Raw genomic sequence first — 17,357 nt, forward strand, 5'->3', positions numbered from 1 at the left:
GATGTTGACATTTACACTCATTTACATTTATGAGAGAGAGAGAGAAAAAACTACTTTTAAGCGGCTCTTCAGAATGAAACCGATCTAATGGTGCCGTTTTCAGGGTGCGTTGCCCGGTAGTGTCAAGTTTCAACACATTCAAAATATATATAGGATATTAAAATGAATAAATGTCTATTTTTCCAGCCTGTTGTATTAGTATTTATTTATTTTAGATACAGTTCCTATATATTGTTATATTCACAGGGCAAATATAGGCTACTATTTATCAAATCCACTTTTATTATGTATCATATTATTAATGGATTATAATTTATTACAGCTGACAGTTACGTGAGCAAACAAGGCTTGAACATCAACCGTAATAAGATCAAACTGAAATTCACGGCATTTTAACTGTTCTGTGTACAAATTTGAAGGCTGTTTATTGGATCAATTCAGGTAAACGTCATATTATGCCACTATGCATTACTTTACAGAGAACTTACAACCTACTAGCTAAATCTTGCCTTAAGAACAGGTGGTGCAACCAAATTAAGCACTGACTTAGTTACAAACTAACTAGTAGTTACTAAGCCCTTAGTGTTAACTTTATGTCTCAGCTTAAGTGAGACCTTACGCACAGCTGGTGCAACCCTGCCCTGGACTGTAGGTGGGAAAGGGCCTATAGACATTCTATGGGCGTTACACTATAAAGAAGATGCTTCAGTGTGCTGAATAAACTGCTTTTGTGAGGAAACATCACAAAAACTCATCACTTCATAAATTGTCCGCTAATCTTCAACATGTTTACACTAAACTGTCCAAAGAACTATGGGTTGAGTTTACTACGATAAAGTTGCTGTTTCATAAGAGAAGTCATGGACAATTTTGCGACAGGTAGGTGTCAGTTTACGGCTCTCCCAATTCGATTGTATGGTATCCGCAAACGGTGATTTACTGTCGTAACACGCTAGTTGACCGTAACTGTCTCTGTTAAAAACGAGGGGGTTGTGCTATCGGTATAGAAGATCTTTGCCACTGAACCCGATTTTTCAGTCGCGCGACTTTTGATAAGAGCCGGGGTAGTAGGAAATAAAGTGAAATGGTTATTTAGGAATATTTATGAAGCCTAGAAGTTCTCTATCCACAGTAGACTATAATCCATCCACCGTTTTCAATTCACCTCACTTTCAATCACCCTCAGTTCCACTGTAAAGGTGTAAAATCCAAGAATAGTGTTTCAACCGGAGAAACAGTTATTTATTCTTCCCGTGAACCGATATTTTGAACCTGCTTCCTTCTCCACAGTGCGAGGGAGGAGTTGAGTCTTTGCATTACAATAACGCCTTGACCATTCATCCCTTGTGTCCCTGCTCTAACGCTCCTTCAGCGGCCTATCCACCCCACAGCGCGACCGGGGCCTCTCGATCACAAGACGTCGCCACAAACACAAGTCACTGCAGGAGGGAGGCTTTGGCGATGTAGGGGTGCGATTTAGCGGCTTTGTCATTGACGAGGAGTCAAGATAATGTAGACGAATGAGAGCTGAGAGAGCCCATTGAGTTGGTGTAACTGCCTGCACCTGCTTCTACTGTTATGTATTATATAACCCTGCTGGCGAGGTCAAAGTATCCTCGTATTCTTTAAGGGATTATTAAAAAACCTTTAGACCAACCCGTTTACTGGGCCTAATAAATGATTGTTACTGGATATGACCTTTTTAGATGGTGAATGCTACCACTTTTTGTCATTTTACATTAGTATGAAAACATATTAAATGGCTATTACAGTCATCCCTGGAGAGTACAGTATATTATTTGGGAGGAACAACATTTTACAAAATGTAGATGTAATCTCAGATAACATCACAGTCTGTTGTTAAATCACACAGAAACAAATGACAATTAAATAAATTAAGCAAACATTAAAAGAATATTCCAGGTTCAATTCAAGTTAAGCTCATTTGACAGCAATTGTGGCATAATATTGATTACCACAAAAATACATTTTGACTCGTCCCTCCTTTTCTTTAAAAAAAATAAAAAATAAAAAAATAAAAAAAGGAAAAATCTGGGTTGGAATGAGGCACTTACAATGGAAGTGAATAAGGGGCCAATCCGTAAACTTTAAAATACTCACTGTTTCAAAAGTATAGCCACACGACATTAAAAATAATGTTAACATGATTTTAGTGTGATAAAATCGCGTACTAACCTTTTCTTAACAAAGTTATAGCCAATTTTACAACTTTGTTGCCATGACGATGTAATGTCAACAGACCCTTAAATGACTGAAAAAACGACGATTTAAACAACTTTACAGCTCATATAATACACAATTTTTAACAGTAGAATTAATGCAAGGGCTTTAATAAAATTATAAGCTTCACATTTCTGACTTTAAACCCTCCAAAAATGTGTCCCATTCATTTCAGTTGGAAGTGCCTCATTGCAATTTAGATTTTTGCTTTTTTTTATGAAAAGGAGGAACAAGTCAAAATGATCTTTTGTGGTAATCAACATTATGCCACAAATGCTGTCGATTGAGCTTAACTTGTATTGAACCCGGAATATTCCTTTAATGTAAGTTTATAGCCACTAACAAAACAAAGAAGTTTACTTCGGCTGAAAAAAAGAAAAGAAAAAATAAATAAATAAATAATAATAAAAAAAAAATATATATATATATATATATATATATATATATATATATATATATATATATATATATATATATATATATATATATATATAAAACGTGCTTTGTGCGGTAACATCGAAATCAGCTGGTTTGTTTCAAGTCAACAAAATGCATTATTAGGTTTAGATCAAGCAGAAATTGCTCTTTAAAAGGTAAAAATTGCAACATTTAAACTGCCGAGTTATTTTAACTTTCAAAAAGCTCATTTGAGTTTCCTGTATTCCACATTCCCACTCACTTGCTCTTGCTCTTCATATCACACCTAGTTCCTTTCTTTTCTTTTGTCTCTTTTATCCATTTTTTTATCCATTGTTATCTATTCTTCCTTCCCCTCTTATTTTCGTCCTGTCCTCTCTTCTTCTAAATCTTTTTTTGCAACTTTCCTCTTTTCCTCCCACCCTCCGTCTCTCTTCGTCTCTTCCTCCCACATGTTTCTACATCGCTCTCTTCAGTATGAGATCCACTCTGCCCTCCATGTCTCATCTGATTGGACCAGCTGCTCAACTCAAGTTCACCATAGCAACTATGATTCAGTCGCTCAGCAACGGGTTTTACTTTCACCCCACTTCCTACTCAGGGACCCCCATCTCCCCACAGCCAACAGTCCAGTGGGTGAATCTGGTGATATGTGGTGGAGTTTCACAGGGACAGCAGTTGGAAGCTGAGATACATGTCATGGAAAGATGTGTATCATAAGGATCAGGATGGGAAAAAATATAATTGTGAATATTTATTGATATTGTGAATATAGTTTCTGGTGTCCCGGGTTTGAGTCCCAGCTCAACTGGGCCTTTCTGTTAAGTTTGCATGTTCTCCCCTTGTTCGTGTGGTTTCCTCCGGGTGCTCCGGTTTCCCCCACAAGTCCAAAAACATACAGGTTAAGTGAACTGGAGACTATAAATTGCCCCGTAGGTGTGAGTGAGAGTCCCCCAGACAATGGGGGTTGCGTCATGAAGGGCATCCGGTGTAAAACCTGTGCCAAGTCAAATATGCGGATCACGGATGGTCCGCTGTGGCGACCCCTAACGGGAGCAGCCGAAAGAGGAAGAAGAAGATTGTGAATATAGTTTCCGGTACTCTTCAATAAACTAAAGTTTGTATACAGAATAGACTGAATTTCTAGAATATGGTTATGTTTGAAAATGTTCAGGTTTTATATGTAAAACTGTGTCCTGTCAAATTTATACAACATACAGTATAGTTATAAAGTAAATAGGCTACATACCCAGTAAGAAAAAATGCTGTAAATTTGCGGCCAAATTCCTACAGCAATCTACTGTGATTCTTAAATACAATAGTTTGCTGTTAAAAATGTTGCATTCTGGGAGATCAAGAGCAGACTCACTGTGAAGTGACTAGTTTTACAGTAAGTAGCTGTTGCATTAGGGGAAAATGAACATTCAAAATCATATAATCATCTTGCTGAAATCTAGTGACATTTTGAAACGTATATTTTAAAACTCCCCATGAAAATTCAAGTTTGTGGCACATGGCTAGTGTTCATGATGTTTCTGACCAACTCCTCTGTTCTTTATCATCTCACATCAGCCTTCACTTGTCTGCCTAATGAGAAGTCAAATAATAATAATAATAATAAAAAAGTATAAATCAACCTTTGAAGTAATGTAAATGTAAAATGTTGCCAGGACTGAACAGTATATTTTTTTATGAAAAAAAAAAATAAAAAAAAAAAATAAAATAAAAAAATAACTGTACACAGTAAAATAACACTGTAGCACTGCATTGTGGGTTATTATGGTGAAATACCCATTGAATAAGTATGTATGCTTTGGCAATGCATTGGAGCTACAAAATAAAAAATAAAGTAATTAAAAAAAAAAAAAAGCATGTACAAAAGTTTTTATTCAGACTTAATAGAAGTCTTAGTTTTATTTAGTGTTGTTGTTTTGTAAGCAGTAGTTGTGTTTTGTTTGAAGTCACCATTATGGTGATTAGTGTTCTCTTGAGCTGGCACATTGGACCTTCTTTATTGCAATATTACGTTTTTTCAGCCAGTCAATTTGTGTTTACACAAGATATTGCGCTGTGCTACTTGGAAGACAAAACCTAAGGACAGGCTGAATTTCTGATCCTACCTTGCAAATGGCACTATATGTGACGATAGTGATGCATTACACTTAAAAACAAAAACAGTAAAAGATATTTCAGCAAAATTATATCAGCATATTTAGTGTTTGATGTTTTTGATGAATTTACAGCATAACACGAGTTGCTAACAAGTCACACACAGAAATCAACTATCACATACAAGATGCAACAATGGTGACAATTAACAAACATACTTTTATGTAAAAAGTAAAAGCTGAACATTAAAATACAAGTAATTTAGACTGCAACAAAAACAATGTCAAAATAAACCAGTAAATAGTAATTTATTCATGCTGCAGTACATGCTGGGAATTTAGCTGTTAATTTCAACAACGGTAAAACACTGTATTTTTACAGTATGATGCTGGCAACTACAGCTTTAAGTTGTATTTGAAAAACAGTAGCAAACTGTAAATTTCAGCAACAGCAAGAAACTGTTAATTTTGCAGTAACTTGCTGGCAACCCTGCTGCCAGTTCTTTACAGTTGTTTGATGGGAAAATCTTTAACAGTGTAGTTTTTGTTTTGTTTTAGATTTTATCTGCACAGGAAAAAAAATGATGCTTCATGGCATAATTTCATTTGTTTGGTTACTTTCACTAAAAATGTTAATTTTGTTTAGAGTCTGTTACTGTAATCTGGAAAAATATCAACAGCTATTCATATGTTGCATGTGTGTATTTTTATTATCATTGTTCTCTCTCTGATTTCCCAGTCAGCATATGTATTTAATTCACTAAAGAAAGGGGAGGAACTTAGAATAATGCAAAATAATAGTGGGTGCTTTAAGCTCAGGAAATACTGATAGTGTGTGTTTGCCTGATCTGTGCTCATATCATTTGTGAAGTCTGTCCTCTCCACTGTTTGTATTATGTTAGATAGGATGTGAGTCCTTGACTTAAAGGAATATTCTGGGTTCAATTGCCCCTCCTTTTCTTTAAATAAATAAATAAATAAATAAATAAAATCTGGGTTACAGTGAGGCATTTACAATGGAAGTGAATGGGGCCAATCCGTAAACGTTAAAATACTCACTGTTTCAAAAATATAGTCACAAGACATAAATAATATGCATGTAAACAAAACTTTAGTGTGATAAAATTGCTTACTAACCTTTTCTGTGTACAGTTATAGCCAATTTTACAAATGTGTTGTCATGATTATGTAATGCCAACAAACCCTAAAAATGTAACTGTAAAAATTACAATTTAAACCTAAATTTAAACAACTTTCCAGCTCAAATTATACACAAGTTTTAACAGATGAATTAATGTAAATGCTTTTATAAAATTATAAGCTCCACATTGCTGCCTTTAAACTCTCCAAAAATTGTCCCCATTTCACTTCCATTGTATGTGCCTCACTGTAACCTCGATGTTTGTTTTTTTAAAGAAAAGGAGGGATGAGTCAAAATTATTTTTGTTGTAATCAACATTATGCCACAAAAATGCTGTTGATTGAGTCCATCTTGTGTTGAACCCGAAATTTTCCTTTAAGCGAGGTCATTTGGTGATTTTTTGGACTTGGTGAGTTTTGGACATGTGTCATTTATTATAGTGCAGCCAACATTACATTAATGATATGGCTTTGAAAATTATATGTTTTGATGTAGCAAAATGTGGTAATTTTGCAATCCTGGCTGCATTACAGCTTACTAAGTGATAAATTCACTTAGAAAAGCAAACATTCTAATTTTAATAGCATGAACAAAACTGTTTTTGGAATGAATCTGCAAAGTGTCATTTGTTTATCCAGCATTACCAGTATGATCCAAAAAAAAAAGAAAAAGAAAAGGTAATTAACATGATTCCACTCAGTCTGTTATTACTGAACATGTTTATGGCTAATGGAATCATGTTTGCATTCGAATGAGTGGAATAAACAAATTAGGCCATCAGCTCTCACTTGTTAAACAGATGTGTTGCTCCTCATCACAATATACTTGATTGCATTCATCAACCCCCTCCACATGCTCCAGGACTGGAAGTCTAATTTCCAGTCATGCTAAATTGCATACGTAGATGATTACTAATTAATCAGAATTGTTAGGGGTATTTGTCGGGTGTAGGAGGAATATTGTCATGTTTTATATCATTTGCTAAACTGACATGAACCCTGTTCAAAAAAATACAACAAAAATAAAGTTGGTAATTTCTTGTCCTTTCTCAGGAGTGTTAAGAAGAATGGACAAAAGAAAATATACCAAAAAGAGAAAATAGGAGAAAAGAAAGAGTCATAGTAATTACAGGGGCAGTCAAGTGATACAAGTACTGTAATTCAGTTATTTAATAATGCAAACAAATATTTTTGTGAAAAAACGATTAAGTGATGATAAAACTTCTTAATATTACCCAATAAAGAATGAGCTAACTTGGCTGATACATTACTATAGTTTCCAAAATAAATTTGTTTAATTTGACATAACTGAACTTGATTTTAAATATGTTTACATAATCTTTGTTTACCTTTTTGTCATAAGTGTGTGTTTATGTCTGTGCATTGTCCAGTCTCCCTCTGACTCTTTAAGGGATATATTTAGCAAATGTGTGCACTCTCTTGGATGCATACTATTTTCCACTGGGTACATTAACTGTCTTCCAGTAGTAATTTGGCGTGATGACCCAGTTTCCAACAGCAAAGCCAGCTAGTCTCTTCCATCTCTCACAAAGTCAGTTTATATGACAGAAGCCTTCAAAAATATCAAATTCTCTGCATAACTGATTGATTACCAGCAAGTTTAAGACAAAATACCTATATATATATATATATATATATATATATATATATATATATATATATATATATATATATATAATTTTACCCCAGTAGCAATGTTTTGCGCAGTTTTTAAAAACAGAAAATAGCAACTATTTATCATCATGGTTCATGATTGGCTGTTTTAAAACAAACAGCTTCCTCTTCCTTATTTTTATTTATTTATTTATTTATTTATTGTCAAAAACAGCACTTTTACATGTTTGTGTGGCCGGACACAGATTTGACTGGACAGAACGTTAATCCTTGAAAAGTTTCGCCAGGTCAAATATGAGTTTACCACTGCAAAAAACTCAAGCTGCAAGGGACGTTGGGCGAATATAATCATATTTGCAGATAGAATGAACACCAGGAGAGAGAATGCAGTGCCAGTTGGGGACTAAGGCTCTGGACTGCTCTTCTCTGCCCCCATGAACTGCAGTCTCGCTGATGGAGTTCCCATGCACGCAACTCTCCGACGAGTTACGCACGGGCCATAATAACATAATCGAAGAGGCAGCACCGGAGACGGACAGGAAAAGTTTTCAGTGTTTAGAAGATGGATTTCACATAAACTCCACGACGAACAGAAGAACAATGAAAAAACCCAGCTCGTTGCGGCTACTTATCGATGCGCGTTAACAGAGGCTGATCTGAACGATACTCTGGACGACCTGCGAGCAGTCATTCCATACACGCCGAATCAAGGCGTGAAAAAGCTGACCAAGATCGCAACGCTGCTCCTGGCCAAGAACCACATTCTGATGCAAGCTCGAGTCTTGAAGGAGATGACGAGGATAGCTGAGCAGCTGGACATTACACAGAACTTTATAACACCACATATACTGTCACGAGCGCCTTACATTTTTTTTTTCTCACATATTTATGTAAAAATGAGTACACTTTTGTAATTACAATAACGACGTGTACAATAACAAAGTTGTTTCACAATTAGAGCAGTACATTATTACTCAGTACGTACGTAAATAGTTTGTAAAATAAAGTGTGCAAATCGACTTTAGAAATGTTTATAAAAAAATATAGTGTCTCTGAAGGCATATTAATCAATATGAATAATTTTATATTTTTATATTTTTACTGTAGGCCTTACTAAATGTTAAAAATGATTGCATTTTCTGTCACATGTAATGTATTAATATTGTAGAATGATTAAGTCTTTAAAATAAAAACAGAAGTTTCTTTCAAGATGATCATGTCTTTGGTTTGGTTTGGTTTGAAAAAGAAAACAATATTTTGTTTTGTTAGTAAGTATTTATTTGCTTTTATTTATTTTGAAACAGGGCAAATAAAGTCACCAACAGGCAAACACACGTCAGGTTTAAAAAAAAAAATCAAGCCATAGCTGGATAACATTTTGGATACTGAGATATTGATTTAGTTTGGTCACATAAACTCTATTATAAATATTAACATAACTGAAACAAAGAGCATGTATTCCTCTGTCTATTATATTTCCTTTGAAAATGGTATGCTCATTATCAGTAGGGTACTACATGGCTAAAGTTTCCTCAAGATAAAAGACATTTTTGATTTTATTTAATCCCAAAACACTAAGCACCAAAAAGCACCACTTTCCTAAACACCTGCTTGTCAATATGCACTGTAAAATTGTTCCTGATCCATGTGGTCATAATGTGTAATAGTCTTTGAGGTAATTTGAACATTTAATAACGTTTAAAATGTTGCAAATGTATGTACATTGTAAAAAAAAAAAAAAAAAATATATATATATACACATATATATATATATATATATATATATATATATATATATATATATATATATATATATATATATATATATATTTCTGACATTTACCATAAATGCCTTTTTCATAATAAGAGAATATACTTGTAAAATACAGAAAAAACACGTTTTTCAATAAATCTGCTGTAAAAGTGCAGTCAAAGTCTGTAACTTTAAATTATAAGAATCCACCGTTTTATAACACGACTGTACAATTTTTTTTTTTATGGTTTTGAGCGTTAATTTAGTACACTCATCAGTGTTAAAAACACAGTTATCAGTGTAAAAACACTGTCCAATAATTTATTTATTTTTTTTTTTTACATTTTTCTGCTCTGTGCGCATTTATTTAAAAACACTGAATTTTTTATTTTTAAGCATGTTTGCTGTAAATTTTAAGTAATAAACACATTATAAAACCTAATGAAAATCAATTTTACAGAACTGTTCTATAAAATTACTTCAATACAGTGTAATAAAAAATACGACAACTGCAATTTAACAGTAACTTTCCGTTTTCTAACATTAAATGCTTGGTACATTTATTTAAGTTCCACATCAACAAAGACATTACATTTAACCAAAAACAGTAGCTTAACATCTGCATTTGATCAAACCTGGACTTATGGTCAAATATGAATGATTTAAAAGTAAAAATATATTTGGACAGGGATATTTTAATCTCTACGCTCTAGCACAATACTTGTTTTTATTATAATGCACTGGTCCTTCATACACACACAGAAACACACACCGGGAATAAAATAATAAAGGATATTTTGATTCAAATAATTTAATAATGTGCAATCTTTTCCAGAAATGTTTTTTGTTATACTGGTTGAAAGTCTCTTCACATCCTGATAGCAATCAATAATTTAAGTGGTCTAAATGTAAATATATATACATATATTCTGTGGAAAGGACAGGACTTAAAAAAGATCGACCAATCATTGCATTCGGTCCGAATGTAATGATAGGATGTCCTTCCTGTCTGTCAATCTATATTTGCATACCGCCGTGCAACTTGTTCGTGCAGACAATCACACGTCATCAGCGCGAGTTCCTTGACACTGTACAGAGCGAGCGCGAGAATGAAAGGCGAACCACCAGTAAAAGGAAACAAGAAAAGAAAGACCGTGTTAGAAACTTCTACAACGAAAAAACGTCTGGATCAAGAGCATGCTAAAAGCAGAATTAACATTGGCATTGCTTTTCCACGCTGGAGACAACTGCGGCATTCAAAGAGTCTGAAAAATGACGCCATGGTTGCTGTTTTTTATTTGGACAGGTAATTACATGGTTTGATTTGTTTTTGATATATTTTGTTAATGTAATGATGTATTTAGCTCATGTAGTTTGTGTACATTTACGAATTATCTCAACGCTAACAGCAGCTACGGAGTAAAATGATAAAAAAAAAAAAAAAATTTTTACATGAGCTAATCTGAAACCGTTGCTAACCGTTCCACCAACAAGTCTCTCTTCTCCTGGCTCTTAGACTCAGATCTGTGTGTGTGTTCATGTGTGATAGAGGAGGCGTGGCTTTGGAGACACCTCTGAAGCGAGGCCCGCCTCTATGCTTTCAAAGCTAGCTTGCTAACTGCTAGCCTCTCTGGATTACACACCCTAGCTTTAGTAATTCGTTATCCCTCTCTTTAAAAAAAATGTGGTAAATCGTAATATCATTTTATATTTGGCAGTAAACCACAGAAAATGAGGTCAGCAAACAGTTCTGTGTTGTGATTGGACAAAATCGTCGTTGCCGGAACTGTTCAGCCAATGAATGCCCGAGAATCAACTGTTGAATCTGAGCGCCAGCTGCGTGCGGGAGAGCTGTCTGTCTGAAGAAGGAAGAGACAGCCTGGCTGCACAGAAGTCCGTGTTCACGCCAAGTGTTAATGTTTAGCATCAACTAAAGGTAATGTCTTGGTTTTATTTTGGTCAAATATCCGCTGCTTGGCTGGGAGTGAAAACAGCTTACTTTGTTTTTAGTTACTTTATTATGAATAGTGGCGTTCTGATGTCAAGCTAGTGCAAGCTAACAGCAAGGTAAAGCTAAGTTGTCAAAGTGTACAGATTTAAGCTATCAAAACAATACCAGAGCTGAAGTTTTAACCCCTTTAATGAGCTGAGGGATAATTTAATTTGATGGTGTATCTGCTAAGTTCAGTACAGGCAAACAAACGTTACTCAGTTTGTAGTGGTCGTTGTTGTATTATTGAGCTTATTTTTAATGTGCTAACTTTGCAGTAAAAGTGAAAGATGCAGTTAGCTCTTGATAGAAGTCCAAAGAGCTAACGTTACATGTGATTATTGTTATAAAGCTGACTAAGGTAATAATGAAAACCTTGTTAAATTTGTGTGGCATTTTGACACAGAAAATGTGTGGGAACCGTACTTAAATAGTAATTACAATTAACCCTTATCTTATTTCTGTGCTTTTTTTTCTTTTTTCCTGTTTCTTGTCACTTCTGTTCCTATGTCAGGAAATCTCAGTTCAATCCAGTCATCAGGACCATATTTCGCTGTATGTTCCCACATGTCTTCAGAAGATTCCTACAAGCAAACAGACATGACCAAGGTCTGTTTTTTGGTTGTGTTCACACAACATTAGAAAATGGAATAACCAAATTGAGGCAGTATGAAGGCTGGAATGTTAGTGCTACAACTACACATACTATGATTCAATATTTTTTATTATTATGAATTTGTCAGCAGGTTATATCATCAAACTGCTTATTTTGCGAGACAACACACTCTTAAGTGTTAGAGTTACAATGACAGAGCAGAGAAAAGTAGAAAATCAGTCAACAAAATTCAGTAACTTCCAGCTGATCAGCTAATTCAGATACTAATACTACAATTACTGATGATAACAATAATAACAGTTATCATGATTTCAGATTTTTACATTACAATTGTATACATGCTAAAGTGATCTAAAAAGAGCACAGGATGTGTCAGAATTACTGTACACAGGTTGCAGGTTCAAACAGACGTTTGATTTGATCTTTTCACAGATGAGGCGGTGGCCACTGGTTTAATGATGGCTAACAAGATCATTGAGAGAAGCCGCCCACAGTGTCCAAAGCCTGGAGTTATGGAATTTTCTTCCTTATGGATGCCTCCTAAAATGACTGAGATCTTTCTCAGAGTTAATGTTAAAACTGTTATGTAGTGTCGGCTAAGGGTGAGTGAATTGAGATTGAAGAAAACTAAAGTGCATAGTGATAATGAACAGTGACATGTCATTCTATGAGATATTTGATGTGAGCATTTCATATAATTAAAGGTGGGGTATGTGATTCCTTGACAATACCATGACAAATACCATGATATAGAGCGAACAACGACACAGCAAGTAATGTAACTAACGTTAGCTAGGTTGTAGGTTAGTTTAGCTAGGTTGGGGGTTAGCAAACTGTCTCTACAGTTGCTGCTGTAAAGCTAAGAGCCAGAGAGGATGAGACGGTTTCCCAGAGCCAGCAAACCAGCTGCAGACAGTGATACTCACAACTCTCCTGCTACTATAGCTAACATCACAACAACAGCATATCTTGGCAAGCTAGAAAGTAAGCTGAATGTCCATGGTAATGTAACATTCCCTGACACACAAATCTTGGCTGGAATAGTGTTGTGTGGCTCGGTCTGAGCCACTTTGTTTAATTCCCATTTACAGATCCAGGGCTGTGTACAAACACCGGAGCATTTTTTCAGCGCACACACTGAACAGACAGCTAACATACTGTGAGGAGATATTCGATGAATTTGACAAAAAGACGTGTATTGGATTAGAATCGCATACCCCACCTTCAAAGTCCCAATCCTTTAAATATTTTCAGCACACTTTCCATCTTACTGTTACTGTTGAAAATGCACTAAACAACTGTGTGTAGGCCCCTTTTTAAGGACTGTAACAACTGTTTCAGTATTAGGTTCTGTGATTGGCCCTTGTGCTTTGTACGGGGTGGGGGGGTTTATATGTAAAACTATTAAGAACACTTTACCCTATTATTTCACCATTTTAATTCTACTTAATTATATGTGTGTGTGTATATATATATATATATATATATATATATATATATATATATATATATATATATATACACACACACACACACACACACACATATATATATATATATATATATATATACATATATATGTGTGTGTGTATGTATGTATATACGGTTGTGCTCAAAAGTTTGCATACCCTTGGAGAATTGGTAACATATGTACCATTTTTAAAGAAAACATGAGTGAGCAGGCAAAACACATTTCTTTTATTTCTTATGGGATTCATATTCAACTGTAGGTTATAACAGAATGGCACAATCATAAAACAAAACATGGCAACAAAGAAAAAAATGAAATGACCCCTGTTCAAAAGTCTGCATACCATTAGTTCTTAATATTGTGTATTGCCCCCTTTAGCATCAATGACAGCGTGCAGTCTTTTGTAATAGTTGTCTATGAGCCTCAAATTCTTGCAGGTGGTATAGCTGCCCATTCGTCTTCGCAAAATCCTCCAGGTCATGCAAAGTCTTTGGTCGTCTTGCATGAACTGCACGTTTGAGATCTCCCCAGAATGGCTCGATGATATTAAGGTCAGGAGTCAGTGATGGCCACTCCAGAACCTTCACCTTTTTCTGCTGTAACCACTGGAGGGTCAACTTGGCCTTGTGTTTAGGGTTATTGTCGTGCTGGATGTCCAAGAGCGTCCCATGCGCAGCTTTCGTGCAGAAGAATGCAAATTGTCTGCCAGTATTATCTGATAACATGCTGCATTCATATTGCCATCAATTTTAACAAGATTCCCCGTGCATTTAGAGCTCACACACCCCCAAAACATCAGTGAGCCACCACCATGCTTCTCAGTGGGGATGGTATTCTTTTCACTATAGGCCTTGTTGACCCCTCTCCAAACAGCACTTATGGTTGTGACCATAAAGCTCTATTTTGGTCTCATCACTCCAAATTACAGTGTGCCAGAAGCTGTGAGGCGTGTCAAGGTGTTGTCGGGCATATTGTAACCGGGCTTTTTTGTGGCATTGGCGCAGTAAAGGCTTCTTTCTGGCAACTCGACCATGCAGCTCATTATTGTTCAAGTATCGTCGTATTGTGCTCCTTGAAACAACCACACTGTCTTTTTCCAGAGCAGCCTGTATTTCTCCTGAGGTTACCTGTGGGTTTTTCTTTGTATCCCGAACAATTTTTCTGGCAGTTGTGGCTGAAATCTTTCTTGGTCTACCTGACTTTGGCTTGGTATCAAGAGATCCCCGAATTTTCCACTTCTTGATAAGTGATTGAACAGTACTGCCTGGCATTTTCAAGGCTTTGGATATCTTTTTATATCCTTTTCCATATTTATAAAGTTCCATTACCTTGTTATGCAGGTCTTTTGACAGTTCTTTTCTGCTCCCCATGGCTCAGTATCTAGCCTGCTCAGTGCATCCACGTGAGAGCTAACAAACTCATTGACTATTTATACACAGACACTAATTGCAATTTAAAAAGCCACAGGTGTGGGAAAGTAACCTTTAATTGCCATTTAAACCTTGTGTGTGTCACCTTGTGTGTCTGTAACAAGGCCAAACATTCAAGGGTATGTAAACTTTTGATCAGGGACATTTGAGTGATTTCTGTTATCATTATTATTTAAAAAGGAGCCAAACAACTATGTGTTGATAAATGGCTTCAAATGATCACTATCCTTAAATAAAAGACTATAGAATAGAATAAAATAATTGTTTTTTTCAAAATCAATGCCAAAATTTCACAATTTCTGCCAGGGTATGCAAACTTAATGTAGGATTTCCGTATTTTCTGACCGAGGTGGGATGACCGAGGTAAATTGCGTAAATCCGATTTTTTTGGGGGGGGGGGGGGGGATTGCGCGCATCGTCGTCATCCAACCCGCCAACTGTATCCTTGGCGCTTCCAACATTCTATGTCGTGCTTGTTGAGAATGCACAGAACGACTGCGTCATTCCGGGCGTAATTCAGGTAAGTTATCTTTATCTTAATGAATCCAGAGAGTCCGTGAAAAGTAGACACCAAACACAGATGGATTGGTACTCATAAAAACATGTAGTGTCATTTTTATTAACTTGTTATTAACTTTATTAACGAAGTGTCATTTTCACTTCGGTGGGAAACTGCAACGGACATGACAGTATAAGTTACAAAACGCTGTAAAACCTTAACATTTTGGAATTCTTGCTTGTCTATGTGATATCCATGAAAGCAACATTATAGACTATATATATAGACTGAATCGCGAAATGGCCTTAAACAATTTTAAGGCCATTCCACGATTTAATGGCTTACAACAATACAAATGCTTGACTTACTCCTCGTTTCTAAGTCACGCTGGAATAAAGGGTCTACTTAAATGTACTAAAACTGCAAAATGCTGGGTTTTTAAATACTATTATTACATGCGGATTAATGCCAACAGCACTGCATGAGTTGGAGGCGCCATCTAGCAGCTGTGTGTGGAGCTCTTCTGAGCCCACAGTATTAAGTGTTTACGTGTGCAAATTATTGCTGAAATTAATGATTAATTATTGAAGGAATGTCATTTGTTAATCATATTTAACATCAGAATAAGACAGCTTTGCACAAAGTATCAACCTATTTGATTAAACATTGTTAGTTGACTATTAAACTGCTAAAAAAAAAAAAAACTGATAAAACTAAAATTGCCAATCAGAATTGAGTAATTGCTTATAGGATTTAGCCTCCTTCCTGATGTTGACTTACGACTTATAATTGATTTAACATTTTATTATTAACATTAGAGACTATTTGTTGTGTTGTATTTGTCATTTTACTGTCAGATAAATGAATTACAATTCTACATGTAATTTATTTATATTATTCTTTGTTTCCAGCATACCAAAAACTCATGGCTAGGATAGATGTGAACAGCCCTGAAGTAAAGACAATTGATGAAGTGGTAAAAAATCATTTTAAATGGAGTTGGTTGCAGGAGAGTGTCCAGGTTGAAGGGTGCACCCTTTCACTGAATTGTTTCAGTAAAATCAGTGAACCAGGCAAGGCAATTTGCAACATACAGAATGTAACCAACCTATTAATTATGGAGCAAATGGTAAGACTGCACTGCGGAAACATATGGAGCATCCAGAACACACAAAAAAATGGAGAATCCAACAGCAAAACATGCGCATCGAGATAGCACCCACAGATAATGTTATTGTTGCGGCTCCTCACAGCGAACGTCCAAGGTCAATTCCTCCTCTGTGTGACCTAATATAATATAAGGTGTGTGTGTGTGTGTGTGTGTGGTGGTGGGGGTTCGCTGGGGTTGCTTCCTTACTTCTTTTTTGCCCTTGGCTGATCACATGCCTGTTTTGAGCACAACTCTATATATATATATATATATATATATATATATATATATATATATATATATATATATATATATTATATGTAATATGTATGTAACTACGCTATTTTTTTTTTTCTGTTAGTCAGACAATGTCTCTCATCAAGAGCAGCTTAATGTTTCATTTGCAGCTCAGTGGGCAGGAGTCGGGTTTGACACACAGTGCTCTTTATTGAATCGAATTGTTTTGAGCCGTGAATTAAGAATCGCTTTAAATCTAATTGTAGCACAAAGAATCGGAATCAAACTGAATTGCGAGATTGCCCCAAATTCCCACCCCTACATGGCAGTGCCACCATGTCCAAATAATATTTTCCCCATGCAATCCTAATCCGAATCTTTTAATAAATGTATACTGATACAGTCCATACTACAGATAAATTGAGAATTATGTAGAAGGTAATTAGTGCCGTTATTCACATTATTGTTTATATTTTAGATACACATTATTATAAATCTTTAAAACCTTAGAAGCATTATTGTAAAGATCCACAGTAACTATTTCTTTGCTTCCATTTGGTGTTTATTTTGAATGGTAGGTTCAGTTGTCATGATTGTTGAATTTCAACTGTCAAAATAAAAGATTGAAAGAATGTATTGTTGCGCTTTTTTTGTTCTGGCCAATAGCTTC

The 17,357-nt window shown here is 35.4% G+C and overlaps 1 long non-coding RNA gene across 1 annotated transcript; it reads left to right on the forward strand.

The window, feature by feature from the left end:
* Positions 1-10,943: 10,943 nt before the first annotated feature.
* On the forward strand, positions 10,944-16,691 carry LOC127414881 (uncharacterized). Its single transcript, XR_007892864.1, has 4 exons — positions 10,944-11,230; positions 11,799-11,893; positions 12,333-12,502; positions 16,212-16,691. It is a non-coding gene; the product is annotated as an uncharacterized LOC127414881 (long non-coding RNA).
* Positions 16,692-17,357: the final 666 nt, after the last annotated feature.

The sequence above is a fragment of the Myxocyprinus asiaticus genome, chromosome 24 (genome assembly GCF_019703515.2).
Source record: "Myxocyprinus asiaticus isolate MX2 ecotype Aquarium Trade chromosome 24, UBuf_Myxa_2, whole genome shotgun sequence".
NCBI lineage: Eukaryota > Metazoa > Chordata > Actinopteri > Cypriniformes > Catostomidae > Myxocyprinus > Myxocyprinus asiaticus.